Source organism: Pelodiscus sinensis, chromosome 2, assembly GCF_049634645.1.
Source record: "Pelodiscus sinensis isolate JC-2024 chromosome 2, ASM4963464v1, whole genome shotgun sequence".
NCBI classification, from domain to species: domain Eukaryota; kingdom Metazoa; phylum Chordata; order Testudines; family Trionychidae; genus Pelodiscus; species Pelodiscus sinensis.
Genome location: NC_134712.1, coordinates 198140402 through 198156391, shown reverse-complemented (window position 1 = coordinate 198156391; position 15990 = coordinate 198140402). Strand labels below are relative to the sequence as shown.

General features: G+C 49.8%; 1 protein-coding gene across 5 annotated transcripts in view; it reads right to left on the bottom strand.

The window, feature by feature from the left end:
* Window positions 1–15990, bottom strand: part of OSBPL3 (oxysterol binding protein like 3) — a 127272-nt gene that overhangs the window by 92861 nt on the left and 18421 nt on the right. Inside the window, exon 1 of one of the 5 annotated variants that reach the window (XM_025179088.2) lies at window positions 11430–11504. The exons of the other annotated variants lie outside the window; for them this stretch is intronic. The gene's annotated coding sequence lies outside the window, so the exon portion shown is untranslated. Of the gene's footprint in view, window positions 1–11429; window positions 11505–15990 lie in introns of those variants that run through there. 5 annotated transcript variants of the gene reach the window in all.

Genomic DNA, 15990 nt, shown 5'->3' with positions numbered 1-15990 from the left:
TACTGATATACAAAGTTAGTAAAATTATCTAAAAAATGTGGGGGGTTCTCTGTACACATGTGTAATTCTGCATTTACTGAGAAATGCCTAGTAAAGACATGTAATAGAAATGTAGCTGTGTTAATCTGGTGTAGCTGAAGCAAAATACAGGACTATGTAGCACTTTACCCATTACAAAGATAGCTTCCCTAATTATCACCTCTAATATCATTAGCCCACAGACACTCACCTTCCCCCAATCTCCCTTCTGTTCTGAAATTTGATTTGTCCTTTTCATGTGTGTTCATTTTTTTAAATTGTATCCTTTGGTATATATGGTTGTGACTATTTTCTTCCACTATTTGATCTGAGGAAGTGGGTCTGGCCCACGAAAGCTCATCATCTAATAAACCATCTTGTTAGTCTTTAAAGTGCTAAATAGTCCTGTATTTTAGTAAAGACATGCAACTCCCACTAATACATCAAGCTCTAGAAATTGTACCCTTCTAGGAGGATCCTACTAAATCCCCGGTTTTGCTTCAAAACAATTTCCTTGTTCAGTAAGGTATAAGGTTTATTTAAGCAATATAAATTGGAGAACAAAATATTAAAGCAAAAATATTTATCCTGTAATCACTTGGTTGGTCACAGCTGTTGGGGCAAATAAACCGTAGTATTTGCAACACTGAAAAACGTGTACTAAAATGTCATTCAAAGTATTTGCTCTCAGAAAAGATATTTTAGTATAGGTCCAATAAAAATATTGCAGTGGGTTTGCTAGTTTTCCAATATTCACATCGCTCAAACTCAGAACAGGTGAGCAAATAAGCTATGGAATCTAAAGGTAGCAGGTAGTATTTAAGTGCTCCAAATGGGAAAAAAGTTTAAAATGAAGTGAATTTGTATAATGTTGCAATCCTGACACCCCCTTCCCTCAAAAAGCAGAGTCATAACAGAAGCTACAACAGCCCTGGGCAAAATACCCTCTGGATCCGGCCCACAGATGCAGCAGGGAGTCTCAAGCAGACTCCCTGCCTGCCCCTCACCTGCTACTGAGAAAAAGCAGCCATTGCAGGCCTCTGTTTGAACAGCTGTGAGCCTGGGGGGCGGGGGGGGGGGGATGCTTCAGGCACTGCTCCCACCTCCAAGCACAATCCCATTGGCTGGTTTACAGCCAAGCTGACCGTTGTCAACAGGCAGCTAGTGAAATGTCCTCTCCCCCCTGGCTCTCAGCAGTTCAAAAACCACATGGCCCCTGCAGCCAGTGTGGGGCGGAGGGAGGAAGGGGGGGGGGGGGAGGGAATCTGCTTCCGAAGGCTTCTGACTGGGAGTCAAGCAAGTAGCTTGACTCTCTCCCAGCCAGAGCCTGCCTCTGGCACCCCAACCCTTTGCCCCCACCCCACCCCACATAATCTAAACCATCTGCCCCCTCCTAGGTCCTGCACCTTAATCCCCTGCCCCAGTCTCAACCCCCTCTTACCAAAGGTCACAAACCAAACCCCTGAACCCTAGTCCCCTAACATAGGTCACAACTGCCTCTTTCACCCAGACCCTCTACCTCCTCCATTAATACGGAAGAGCGTGGCCCTTGACCACTTCCAAATTCTTGGAGTGCCTCCACCCCCAATATCAAAAATTGACCACCCCTGCGCTAGAAGGATGATTTGAGAAGGCGTAAGCATGGCAAATGGCCCAAAAAAGGTTCCTAGGTTAATGGTATACCTTATCTTTCATATTTAATTTCCTTCACTATCTCTTTCAATACTTGAACGTAAGAAAATGATCCAAGTGTGCAGTCTAAGCGTTTTTCAAGAGACAGTAGCACTGAAACTCTTTCAATGCCTGTTCTCTTTATACCAGGAAAAACCCACACCACTTTTATGCTTAAAGGACATTCAACGCTTTGCTGAATTCAAACCATTTGTAAGTTTTATATAACAATGCAGAGTACACAGCATGCTGATGCATTATAAATTCTGCCACATATAAAAGCCAAAGTGTTATAGGCATTACTGACAACAGCCATGTTTGGGGAGCAGAAAGTTGCAAACAAAAGTAAAGAAGACCATTGCTGTTGCATATTTGTCCAAACACCTGTTTGGTGAAATATCGAGGACAAAACTAGTCTGAAGACAATAATCTTTCCTTTTAAACCTCCTCTGAAGGGAGAATGGTTTTATCTTTAAGAACTGGAGGCAGGAGACTTAGGTATTGCCCCAGCTCTGTCCCAGACTGTGTGTGACCGTGGGTACAAGACACTTAGTGTTCCTCAGTTTCCCCCCCATCTGTAAAATGAGAACATCGGTTTGTCTCCTAGTAGACAGATCTTTTGTTTGATATTTAAATTCTTGATTAAAAGCATTAGACTAATGAAACATTACTACTTTCCTCCTAAAAACAGGGTTACTTACCTGTAATTGTTGTACGAGATGTGTTGCTCATGTCCATCTGAAGTAGGCTGCATGCGCGCCGTGTGCACGGTTCCCCGGAGCTTCCCCCCCCAGTGGTACCCGTTGGGCCGGCAGGTCGCCCCCTGGAGTGGCGCCGCTATAGCGGAGCATAAGTACCCTGCCGGCCCTCCCCCTCCTCAGTTCCTTCTTGCCGGAACTCCGACACAGGCGAGGTTGGGGAGGGGGGGGGGGGGAGAACGGGAGATCGAATGGACATGAGCAACACATCTCAAAGAACAACAGTTACAGGTAAGTAACCCTGTTTTCTTCTTCAAGTGATTGCTCATGTCCATTCGAAGTAGGTGACTACCCAGTTACCCCCACCCTGGAGGCAGGGTCGGAGTCAACCAACAGAACCTCACACCGACCAAGCGCAACAAGAACTTTAATGCATAACTGAAAACAGAACAAGTTACATATCTGCACCACAGGCGTGACACACTGTCACTCGACCATGTCCCCTTATGTGTTCACAGGAGGGAACCCAACACTGCCTCCCCCACAGCAGAGTCCTCCCGTGCCTGCTGGGTGAGAGCATAATGCTCTGTAAACGTATGGGCGGAGGACCACGTGGCTGCCCGACAGATCTCAAGGATCGGAACGTGGGCCCCAAAGGCAATGGGCAAAGCATGGGCCCTGGTGGAGTGAGCCGACACCCGAGGGGGCTCCCTATGCACGAGAGCATAGCACTCCCAGATGCAGGATGATATCCACCCCGACAGCCTCTGGGCTGAAACTAGCATCCCTTTCATCCGGTCCGCATAAGCAATAAACAGTTGTGAAGTCTTGCGAAAAGGCTTGGTTCTATCAATATAAAATGCCAGAGTCCTTTTCGCGTTGAGGGAGTGCAAAGCCCGCTCCTTGGGGGAGCTGTGGGGCTTCGGAAAGAAAACCGGCAGATATATGTGCTGCGACATATGGAAAGCAGACACAACCTTAGGGAGGAACGCAGGGTGCGGATGCAGACAAACCCTGTCTGCCGAGAACTAAGTACGGGGGCTCCACCGTGAGGGCACGCAGTTCAGACACTCGATGTGCTGACGTAATGGCGACTATAAAGGCCACCTTAAGGGACAGGAATTTCAGAGGACAGGACGCTAGCGGCTCGAAGGGGGGGACCCAAGAGCTTATTCAGCACCAGGTTAAGGTCCCATTGCGGCACCGGGGCCCTCACATGTGGAAACAGTTTTTCTAGGCCCTTCAGGAACCTCTTCACCAGGGGGTCCGAGAATAGAGATCCGCCCCCCAAAACCTCATGAAATGCCATCAGGGACGCCAGGTGCACCTGTATCGACGGAGTGGACAGGCCCATCTGTCACAACCCCAGTACTACTAGGACAGAAGCCTGGGAGGGGCACACACCCCTACTCTGAGCCCACACTGAGAAATGCTTGCATTTGGTGGCATACAACCACCTGGTGGCTGGCTTGCGGCTGCCCAGGAGAATCTCCTGTACCCCCGTAGAGCAAGCCCTCTCCAAGGGCTTCAGCCATGGATAAGCCACACCGTCAGGTGGAGGGACTATACATCTGGGTGATACAAGATGCCCCCGCCCTGGGTGACTAAGTCCGGGGCCAGTGGCAGGTGATCGGGGCAGGCCACCACCATCTCCCACAGAATGGGGTACCAAAACTGTCTGGGCCAATCTGAGGCTAACAGCCTGGTCCTGGTTAGCACCCTGGGAACCAGTGGGAACGGGGGAAAGGCACAGAGCAAGCCTTGAGGCTACGCTGAGGTCAGGGTGTCCCCTTAAGTCCAAACTCAGACCCAATAGGGAGAAGTACTGGGGACATTGCTTGTTCCCCCGGGTGGCAAAGAGGTCCACTAGGGGATGACCCCACATCTGGAAGAGTTGTTCTACCACCTCCCTCTTCAGACGTCACTCGTGGACTCTGAATGACCTGCTCAGCGAGTCCACTAAGGTATTCGCACACCCCGGCAAGTATGCCGCCTGTAATCGTATGCAGTGGGCTATACAGAACTCCCACAGGAGAGTCACCTCCTGACACAACGGTGACGACCGCGCCCCACCCTGTTTATGTGGAAAACTGCTGCGGTGTTGTCCAGCAGCACCGACACCAGGGTCCCTTTGAGCATGGTCAGGAAGACTTTGCAGGCCCTCCTGACTGCCCTTAGTTCTTGAATGTTTATATGCAACCCCCGTTCCTGTGGGATTCATAGCCCCTGCGTCCTGCAGGTGCGTCCCCCAACCATCGTCGGAGGCGTCTGTGATGAATTGTGCCAATGGCAGTTCCGCACAATAGGGGACTCCCGAATGCACCTCGTGCTCCATTGTCCACCACTGGAGTGAGGCGAGGACTCCCTGTGGCACAATCAGGATCCGGTCCCAGCTGTCCCTGGCTTGGTTGAACGCCCCCGCTAGCCACGCCTGTAGCAGCCTGAGCCTCAGCCTGGTGTGTTTGACCATGTAGGTACAGGCTGCCATATGTCCCAGCAATTTCATGCACGACCGTACCGTCGTCATGGGAGACGGTCATAAGGCAGACACCAGGGTTTGTATAGCCTGGAACTTGGGAGGTAAGCATGCGCGCGCAGTCCTGGCGCACAGGGTCACCTCCATAAACTATGTACTGAGTGGGGGTTGACTTTTCCTCGTTTATCATGAAGCCAAGCATATTGAACAAGGACCGCGCCATCTCTATGTGCGCGAGCACCTGGTCTCTCGAGCGACCTCTGACTAGCCAGTCATCCAAATACGGGAAGATTTGTATTCCCATAAGTCTGAGGTAGGCCGCTACCACCGCCATACGCTTCGTAAACACCCTGGGTGCCATAGACAGCCCAAAGGGGAGGACCGTGAACTGGAAGTGGCGGTGGGATACCACAAACCGGAGAAACCGTCTGTGGTTCTTCCAGATCGCCACGTGAAAATAGGTGTCCTTCAAATCAAGGGCCGCATACCCATCGCCCTTGTCCAGAACTGGGATGATTGAGGCCAGCGTTACCATCCAAAACTTTTCCTCTCTCTCGTGCTTGTTCAAGGCCCCCCTTCGGTTTTGGGATAATGAAGTAGCAGGAGTAGAAACCCTTGCCCTCCTAATGAGGAGGGACCACTTCCACTGCCTCCTTTTCTAGGTGCGTGAGGACCTCCTGTTCGAGGAGGGCCTCGTGAGAAGGGTCCCTGAAAAGGAAGGGGGAAGGGACAGGAAGGGCCCCAGGAAGGGGATAGAATCTCTCCTGGACGCTATGTCCAGCACCCATTTGTCCGAGGTGATGTGCAACCAGGCCTGGGCGAAGTGGGACAGTCTGTCCCCAAACAGGGTGGGGGGGAGATGATAGGCAACGGTATGTGGTCCCCGAGCACACCCTCAAAATTGCTGCTTGGCCGGGGGTGGAGGTGGTTGAACGGAGCCCCTGCCCGCATCCTGCCGTGGTCAGCGGCGCCTATTGCAGGACCCCTGGCCCTGCCCTTGCGAGAAGGCCCCCCAACGGACCACACAGCCTTCGCCGCCAATAATCAGGGTGAGCAGCCTGCGGTTGGCTCCTGTAGGGCTGCCTGTTTGGCAAAAGCCTGCGTTGTGGGGCCGGCGTATGGATCCCCAGCGACCTCAGGGTTGAGCGGGTGTCCTTCAGGCTGAAGGAGCCTGGAGACAATAGTCTCAGCAAACAGGGCCTTCCCATCGAATGGCAGGTCCTGGATTGTGGCCTGTAGGTCTAATGGGATCCCCAAGACCTGGAGCCATGCATTACGGCGCATCACCACACCTGACGCCATTGTCCAGGCCACAGAGTCCACCCCGTCCAGGGACGCCTGCAGGGTGGTGCATGCGATCGTCTTGCCCTCTGTGGTCAGTGCGGAGAACTCCTGCCTGTCCTCTGGGGGCAACCTGTCACAGAAACGGTCCATCACCTTCCAGGTGTTATAGGCATAGCGGTTGAGCATGGCCTGTTGGTTGGCGATCCCCAGCTGCACCCCCCCCCCCCCCCGTCGCATAGACCTTATGCTCCATCAGGTCCATCCGCTTAGGGTCTTTCGCTTTAGGGGATGGACCTGGTTGTCCCTGCTCCTCTTTGTGTTGCTGCCTGGACCACCATAGACCCCCCAGTACGGGATATGAGTAAAGATGCTCATGTCCCATCTGTGGGACATAGTACCTCCTCTCGACCCCCTTGAGGGTTGCCCGGTCCCCCAGGTCCAAGTGGCCTTTGGGGCTAGCTCCCCTAGGTGAAGGAGGGGCTCTGGATAGAGAGGCCAAGGGGGTGGACCTCCGTCACGGGCCACTCTCCGACCCGGCAGGCAGGAGTGCCCTGCCATTGGTGGTAGGCCCAGGGTGTCCAAAAGGGCCAGGGTTATGGGGCCTGCGGTGGCCATGTCTGCTCGAACCCCAACAGTGCCGCCCGGTGCCAGGAACGAGAACAGTACTGAGATGATAACCGCAAGGATCCCATGGACCTCAGCGACTCTGCCTCTGACTCCAAGGACAGTTCAGACACCGATCACAAAGGTGCCGAAGAGGGCTGACCCTGCACCGCCCCGAGGCGGAATTGCGCCATCGACTCCGGCTTACCGGCATGGTTGTGGGTGTGGAGGCTGTGGCACCAGATTGCGCAGTGCCGGCAAGGCCGGTGCCTGTGGTGCCGTAGGAATCGCCAACTGCGGTGCCGGTAAGTACGGTACCAGTGGCACCTGCATCGGTGGAAGGACGGGCAGTGCCGGTGTGTGCAAGGGCTGCTGGGTCACCGAAGACGGTTGTGATGACCATGGCACCGAGGCCCTGACCTCCTGGAGCGGCTGGGCAGGAGACTGAGCCCGCGGTACCACGTGCATCAGTACCGGAGCAGTATGTCCACTCATCACCGCAGCCGGCAATGACAGACAGTCCCTTGACTCTACCAGTGCCAGCCGGGGCTCCGGGGCCTGGGAGACCACAGGCACCCGGAGCCGACATTGATGACCCCTCCGAGGAGGGGGGGGGGGGGAAGGGAGGAGAGGCCGTAAGTTCAATAAGATCCTGAGCGGCCTCGAAAATCCCCGGCATAGACAGACACTGTGACAAGGCGGGCCCGGGGCTCTCCTTTCGGCACGTGGCCTGACTCTTTTGGCTAACAGGCGAGCCCGGTACCAGGGTACAGCTCTGACGGCGGCCTTCCCGGTGGGGCTGGCGCTCAGGCGATCTCCTCCTGGAGTCCTTCATCCGCTTCAGCGCCAGGGATTGGGACTGGTGCCGCCTTCTTCCGCACTTTGGTACGGGGAAGGTCTGAGCGTGAGTCCCACACCGATGCCGGTGCGCTGCGCACTGAAGCCTCTCTGGAAGACACAGGCTGCAGCGCCGACTTCATCAGGAGCAACTTAAGGCGAGAGTCTCTCTCCCACTTGGTTCATGGCTTGAACCCCTTGCAGGCAGCGGTCAGATGAGCTTCCCCCAGATACTTCAGACACTGTTCATGGGGGTCACACTTGGCATGGGTTTAGCACACTCCGCACAAGGTTTGAAGACCTGTGGGCCTGGCATCACCAACCCCCTGCGGGGTTCAAGCACCAACACACTTAAACTAATAGGCACACAACTACTTAACTACACTAAAGAACAGCCAACCAGCAAAGAAAAACACGCTGGGATCTGCAGAAGAGAGCAGCTCCAATGATCGTCACGGGCGGTAAGAAGGAACTAAGGAGGGGGAGGGCCAGCAGGGTACTTATGCTCCGCTATAGCGGCACCACTCCAGGGAGCGACCTGCCGGCCCGACGGGTACTGCTGGAGAAAAAAGCTCCAGGGAACAGTGCACGCAGCATGCGTGCACCCTACTTCGAATGGACATGAGCAATCACTCGAAGAACCATGGATCATACAAAAATAATCTATGATAAAAAGCGATATTAGCATTTCGTATTAATCAAGGTAAAATGCTTGTGTAGCACCCAAACATTGACGCATCTGGATTCTGTTGAGGAAATCCTCCCTATGTACTTGCCTTTACTGGACCAACAGTAAAAGCCAAGGCACTCTCTGAAAGTAGCTACTTGCAAAAGACAATGGGACCATGCACTCAACTGATTTAATGGTACTGAAATATTTAAATTATATTAAACTTATAGTTGCTATTAAAAGTTTGGTGATCCCATGTTTAAGACAGCATGGGTATATGCATGCATTTACACCACATTGAGTCCTGTATTTTCCATTCTTACAGAAAACCCACTATGCACATCTCAAGATGAGATTTCTCAGAGTAAAAAAGGAGAGAAACATCCTTGCTTTAGAGGTTGCAATTCTGATACTACGCATCAAACGTGGCAAGTCTGAGATACCATGTGTCCTGTTTACTGTAGCCCTGGAGACAGTTTTTAATAAAAGGAATACCTAATACTTATATTGGATAATGTTCCAGGCTGTGTGATGCTACGACCACATTGGAGAATGAGCCAAGCCTTAAGGAAGTCAATAGCTCAAAGCAGTCATTTCTACCTAATTGGATCCCAGTAGCTATTGGGTCTGTCTTGTCCTCTTGAACTCAAAAGGTTGGTGGCTGCTGGCTGCAACACGGGACCTCAACAGGACAGTCTCCATGAAATATATTTGGTATAGAAAATAATGTATAGATATAGCACAATAGGGAAGCATGGAGGAGAAAAACCGACACCTGCCCCTCAATTTCTTATAGGCCAGACAGCTGAGAATGTGGAAATCACCACAAATTCAAGAAAATGGGGATAATGAAACCAACCCTCCTTGTAAAGAGCTTTGAGATCTATGGATGAAAATGTGATAGGAACGCTAAATATTATAACAGTACAGGCAGTCCCCGAGTTACGCGGATCCGACTTATGTCGGATCTGCAGTTACGAACGGGGCCCTTCCTCTCCCTGGTCTCCAGCAGGCCAGGGAGAAGAAGCAAAGCGGTGGAACACGCGGGCAGCGGACAGCCCAGACGCGTCTGGGCTGTCTGCTGGCCGCGTGCTCCGCGGCTTTGCTCTGCTCTGCTCCCCGTCTCCCTGGTCTGCAGACCATGGGGAGGGGGAGCATTGCAGAGCAGAGCAAAGCGGTGGAACATGCGGCCAGCTGACAGCCCAGACGCGTCTGGGCTGTCCGCTGCCCGAGTGTTCCGCCGCTTTGCTCCCCGTCCCCCTGGTCTGCAGACCAGGGGGACGGGGAGCAAAGCAGAGCAAAGCCACGGAGCCCGAGGACAGCAGGATAGCCACGGCGCGTCTGGGCTGTCCCGCTGCCCCCGTGCTCCGCGGCTTTACTCCGGACGCCTGTGGTACAGCAGCTGGGGCGCTGCCAGTTGGTCCCGTAGCGCCGCTCTGGGCGCCACTGGACCAACCCAGCAGCACCCCAGCTGCTCTGCCCCAGGCGTCCCCAAGTCAGCAGCTGCTGAAAATGACCAGTGGCTGACTACAGGAAGCCCCTGCCCCGGGCTTCCTGGAATCAGCCGCTGATCAGTTTCAGCAGCAGCTGACTTGGGGATGCCTGGGGTTCTTAAGTTGAATCTGTATGTAAGTCAGAACTGGCGTCCAGATTCAGCCACTGTTGAAACTGATCAGTTTCAGCAGCGGCTGAATCTGGACGCCAGTTCCGACTTACATACAGATTCAACTTAAGAACAAACCTATAGTCCCTATCTTGTACGTAACCCGGGGACTGCCTGTATTTGAAATCTCTGTCTTTCCTACAACTAGCAATACATTTATTGAAAATGTCTGGCATCATCTAAAAACAAAATATATGTACAATTAAGTTTTCATTTCCTCTCCACAGCTATTCTTGTAACTTCTGAGAATTCAAGACAGACTCACAAGTTATATTTTCTTTAGATGGTCTGTTTCCATCAAAAAATACAATAGCTCCAGCATAGCCAGAGGCCTGTTACATATTTATGGTTTTCCATTACTCTTATCTGAAATGATTGAAGACAGAATGGGAAATAGTTCTTAGATGATCTGGCAGAGCTAATAGTCCTACATATACTCATAACTCAAAACATTTAAAAAAAAAAAGACAGGTTTAGCACACCATAGAAAAGTTTGTCCATTATTCTTTCAGGTGCTAAACTTCAGAACTGTTAGTTAATAAGACAGAAACATGGAAAAACTAGCTGAGAAACTAACGATGCAAGACAGAAGTATGTACACTTTTACGAGTGGATGAGCCATAGAGCTATTGTTCTCAAAGATTCCAGAACATGAGCTGTATGCACAATAATCTTCCTAGTCATCTCTGGGAAATAATGACTTTTAGAAGATACCTTCGTGGGTGGGAATTGAACACATTTCCCTCCCACTAGCAGATCATAAAATATAGTCAGTATGCCACAAGGTTATGAATAAGCTCCTTCATCTTTCCCACCCCGGGCCTCCATTTCAGGAGGCACCACTAAGTATAATGCATCATCTCAAAAAGAAAATGAAAGTTCCCCCGTGTCTAAAAGATTTCTCCCCTGATCTCTTTTAATGAGAGAGAAAATTTAAAGCCTAGTTGTCTCTAGATACCTATATATGGAGGAAGTTTCTTTTTAGCTGAAAGCTTGTCAGAGCACTGAAGTGTATCCTCCAGGCTCCCTAATTACTTGCTCTCCACTTAAAGTCTGAAAAGAAATTTTAGAACTAGAGTTGCCAGGTGTCCAGTTTTGAACTGGACAGTCCAGTATCTGAGCTCTCTGTTTGGGAAACAAATTGAGAAAATATAAATGAGGAAAATATAAGTGTCCTATATTTTCTAAATAAGATGTAGTGTAGATTGTGACGTAATGTCGAGCAGGTACACTATTTTTGTTGAAAACATCTGGCAACGCTATTCACAACCATACCATAAAGAACTTACACTGCATCTCTGTTTGCATAAGCACAAGGAACCTAAATATCTGCTTTCTCTAACTCATCTGAGTTCAAGCAATCCCATCAGGAAAGTCTGACCACCTCACATATGAATCCAAGGTTAGGATAGAAAGACATAATATGAGGAGAAAAATAAAATTGACTTTACATCTAGCCCCACAAAGTGATCTTTTCCTTCTGAAGATCAGTTTAAGTCTATTACTCACTTTTTCTAGCAATTACCGAATACATAAGGTCTCTTCTCCAGTGATAATGCATCAATGGGCCGAATTAGCCAGGCACTGCCATGGAAAACAATGAAATTTTAGCCTCAAGTGAAATTAAAGTCAACAAAAATAAATAAAATAGTAGATTTCTTAATAAAAATCATCCCTGCCTAAGACTGTCCAGTGGCTTCATAGTTATATTAACAGAGGGGAAATCTTGCACAGGAAAGAAGGAAAATGAAAGTGATCTATGGATCCCCCTTCACCTACTAATAACTGGTCACTTTAAAGTATTCCCCAAGTTTCCATTTTGACCTTTAATTAAAGCTACCATTGTTAATAAGAATCACATTTTGTAGCTTCAGCTGAATGAAGAGTGGCACTGTAGGGTAGGTCTACACTGGGGTAAGAGACCCACAGCATGGCCAAATTGGCCTGGGTCAGCTTGTGGGGCTAAAAAGCTCAATGAAGTCATTTTGTCTAGAATCTGAGTTCTGGGACTCTCCCCCTACACAGGGTTCCAGAGTTTGGACTCCTGCCCAAACATCTACACAAAATTTTCTGCCCAAGTGCCACGAACCTGAATCAGCTGTCTCAGGACAGCTATGGGCATTTTATCCCATAGACATATCAGTAGAGTAAGGAACGGTCTGTGGAAAGGGGCTGTTGCTAGCAAGATCTGTGGTAGATGTTCAACTGGCAAGCAATAAAAGTTAACTCAGACTGAAGATAAACAGGTTTTGGTTGCATCGATACTCGGATACCAGAAGGGACCATTATAATAATCTAGTCTGACCTCCATAACAGACTATAGAACTTCAAAGTGCTTCCTGCATCAAGCCTATAACTTTGGCATTCTGTATCAACCTTGTATCCAGGATTGACATCAAGCCTGTCAACTGAGCCTGAGTCATCCCATTTATCCTTAACCCTTAGAACACCTTTTATCGCTTTTATCCTGCCTTCTGTGACTTTGCTAGTATTCCAAGGGTTTTTAAAAACTAATATAAATGGCTCAGATATCATTTCTCCAGTCCAGCAGACTTCAAGACATTTAGTTTTAGTAGCTGCAGTTTCTATTTTGACAAAAACTAAATTATCTCTGAGTAGTGCCATCCTGTTCCTTCCCAAACACGGAATGGAAGTATTTAGTGTGCATTTCTGCCTTTTAAGCATTATTGATACCATCCCCGTCTAGTAATTGAGCCACACCACTGCTCAAGGTTAAGAGTTCTTCAGAAAATCCTTATCAATCCATAGATTTTAGGTTTTTACCAGTTGTGTACGTCTTGGCTAATTTATAGCCACTCTTAACTTCTCAATTTTCCCATTTCTTAGATTGTATTCCTGAAACTACCACCATTGAATTGTGAGCTGCCTTTGACACTAGACTTTTCAGTATTTTTGTATTAGCTGTTTTACTTGTAGTTCTTACATATTTAATGATAAAAAATAGCTGTTAAATACCAGGGATGGACATTTTTAAAAGGTAGATAAGTGATGAATGCAGGGGCAGCCCACGAGACTAGGCAAACTAGGCAGTTGCCTAGGGCACCGCTGGCCCGGGTGCCCAATGATGATGCCACGGGGTGCCTGGTGATTATGTCACAGCCATTGACGGCCGTGCAGGCGGGGGTGTCAATCGCGCCTTCTTCTTGGGGTTCCAGCTGCCGCAGCCAGCCTCAGGCTGCTCCTGGATGAATGACAGGATCATACAATTATAAAATGTTATCAAACTGAACTTTTTTAGTGGAGTGTGGCCATTCAAGATTATAGAACTTAAATAGCTAACAAAGCAAAAGCTCACTAGCATTTTTCACGTGCAGGAACTTGCATTGTGTAGGGTGTCTGAAATAGTGTGACGTAAAAGTTATGAGTCAGACTCTCCTAAATCCATCAGTTAGCATTTTTTCCTCTAATGACTCACAAATGAGACAACCCTATGATATCTAAAGTGTGAGACTTAGTTAATAAAATTTCTTCTTGAAAAACCAAGAAAAAAAAGCCACAAGAATTCTGAAAACATATAACTTCAACTTCTTATACCTTTTACATCTATAAAAATGAAAACAACCTTTTTCTAATCAGAATGTTTATTTATTCAACTGGAACAGAGGAACTTTGTATACATTCCGTTAGCAATGCTGATAAGGATCGCAGCAGTGACACTGACGGCATGTTGGGGTTTATTGCGTCTCCAAGATACAGCACAGCATACAGTTTCTCTCCGAGTTACGAACCAAACACTTGGCTGTAACTCGAGCTGTTCGTAACTCGGACCCCATTGAAGTTACATGTGACCGCGCTGTTCATAAGCGCGGGTTGCGTTTGTAACTTGGGGATGCCCTTTATGACCACTCCATGGGAGCTTTGGTCATAAGTGCGAGCGGTCGTAACTCGACCATTCGCAACTCAGAGAGCGGCTGTAGACGTAATCTGGTTACAGGAATTGGGTCCTGGAGGCCTCAGGCCCCCCCTTGAGATGGGGGGGTGGCTGGGGCCCTACAATCCCAGCCCCATCCCTAGCCCCTTCTCCCATGCTTCCCAGACAACAACTGCCTTCCTTCCAGCCCTGCCCCCCAACCAGGGGTTGGTCCCTGCCTGCATCCCTTTGTCTCTCTCCCTGGAAGGCAACTGATCGGACAGGTTGGGAGACCCTTGCCTGCGTGACTCATCCGCTGTCCTGCTGGGCCATGCTACAAATAGCCGCCAGTGGAGGTCATCCATACCCAAGCCTAGCAACCAGCAAAGTGCCACCACCACACCAGGTTACAGAGCAGACAGCCCCCCAACTACGCCACAGACACCTATGCAGAAGGGTACATTTTAATGCATGTCTAACACAGAAATAACTGGTGCATAAGCTTTCGTGGGTAAAACATGCTTCATCAGATGAATATTCACTTGATGAAATGGGTTTTACCCATGAAAACTTATGCCCTAATAAACCTGTGAGTTTAAGACGCCACAGAACTCCATTATTTTTGCAGATACAGACTAATACAGCTACCCTGAGACAGAAATTTTCGATGAATTAACTTGGCTAATGAAAGTGTTCACATTTTTAAAAAGCAAAATATGTAGACTTTTGGCCTGGTTCATTTTAAAACAAAACAATGAGCTTTTACACGTTTGGGGAAGGAAAAATCTTTTCAGCCAAAATCTAAGTCATCCCTAAACCAAAGCAGAGGAAAAAAAAATGAGAGGCCCAAAGAAAAACAAACAATTACATTATTATTATGGCCTACAACAGTGGTCCCCAACGTTTTGGGGCTGCCGGGCGCCTGGGGGTAGGGCCGCTCACGCACTGTGTGTACGGGGGCGGGGCCGCTCACAGGCCACGTGACTGGGGGCAGGGCCAAGCATGCACCACACGCCCGAGGTCGGCACCGGCTGTCCAGGTTCCGCGCGGCCGGGGCCAGCGCGGGCATGCACGGTGCCGCCAGGGCCTGCAAGGGCGGGCAGGGCGGGGCCAGCAAGGGTACATGCAGCACCCCCGGGGGCGGGGCCAGCAAGGGCACGCGCGGCGCCCCCGGGGGCGGGGCCGGGGCCAGGGCTGGCAAGGGCATATGCGGTGGGGCAGGGGCCAGGGCCAGGACACGCACGGCGCCCCGGGGGGCGGGGTTCAGGGTCGGCACCGGCACCGGCACACACAGCGCACCCGGGGCCGGGGCCGGCCATGCGCCCGGGGCTGGCACCTGCTGTACGCCTGGGGGCGGGGCCAGCCCAGATTGATCCGCGGGCGCACGTAAAGGGCCCAGCGGGCGCCATGGAAGAGAGTTGAAGGTAGAAAGCTTAATTTTGCTCTCAAAAAGCTTTTCTGCCTAAAACCCAAAAATCCCGCTTTACCAAGAGTCACAAGACAAAAATTGAGTTTCCCCCTCACTACAGCAGAGACTTTCTGAGCAGACTTATCTTTGTAGAAGGCCTGCTCAACCTTGTATTTACTGCGAAACTAACTTAACTTCACTAGAGCTTTGCTCCTAATTTGAGTCTTGTCCATACACCAGAATCCAGAACTTGGGTGTGGTGGTTTACTGGCCCATCACGGGCTTAGCCCGATTCAAGGTTTAGCCTATGTCTGCATTACAGATCTTTCAATGGCACAGCTGACAGTGAAATTTACATCAGGGGCATGACTGACAAAAGCTGCTAGCACAACCACTTGCAGCATAGATGCTGGATAACACCACTGGAGTACAACTAGTTTCTCTGATCTACCACTATCTCATATCAGAAAAAGCAGACAAGTTCGTCCACATTTCACTGGGAAAGAATTTCCAGAGCGGCTCAATTTACTGCAGCACAAAGAATCATGGGACACACTCACAAGCCCAAGCAACACACACAAATAGTACTGCACTGGTGTGTTGCCCTGCAGTAGTGGTGGCTCTCACTTGAGTTACTTTACTCTTCTCCAATTAGTGTATTTTATCATTGCAGAGTTAACTCTAGTGAAGATATACTCTTGGTCAGATACCTCAGCACACAGTGCATTTCTTCCATTCAGCCAAACTCTGCTCTCTTCTTGGCAGTGTAAGCAAGACCCAACATTTTAGCA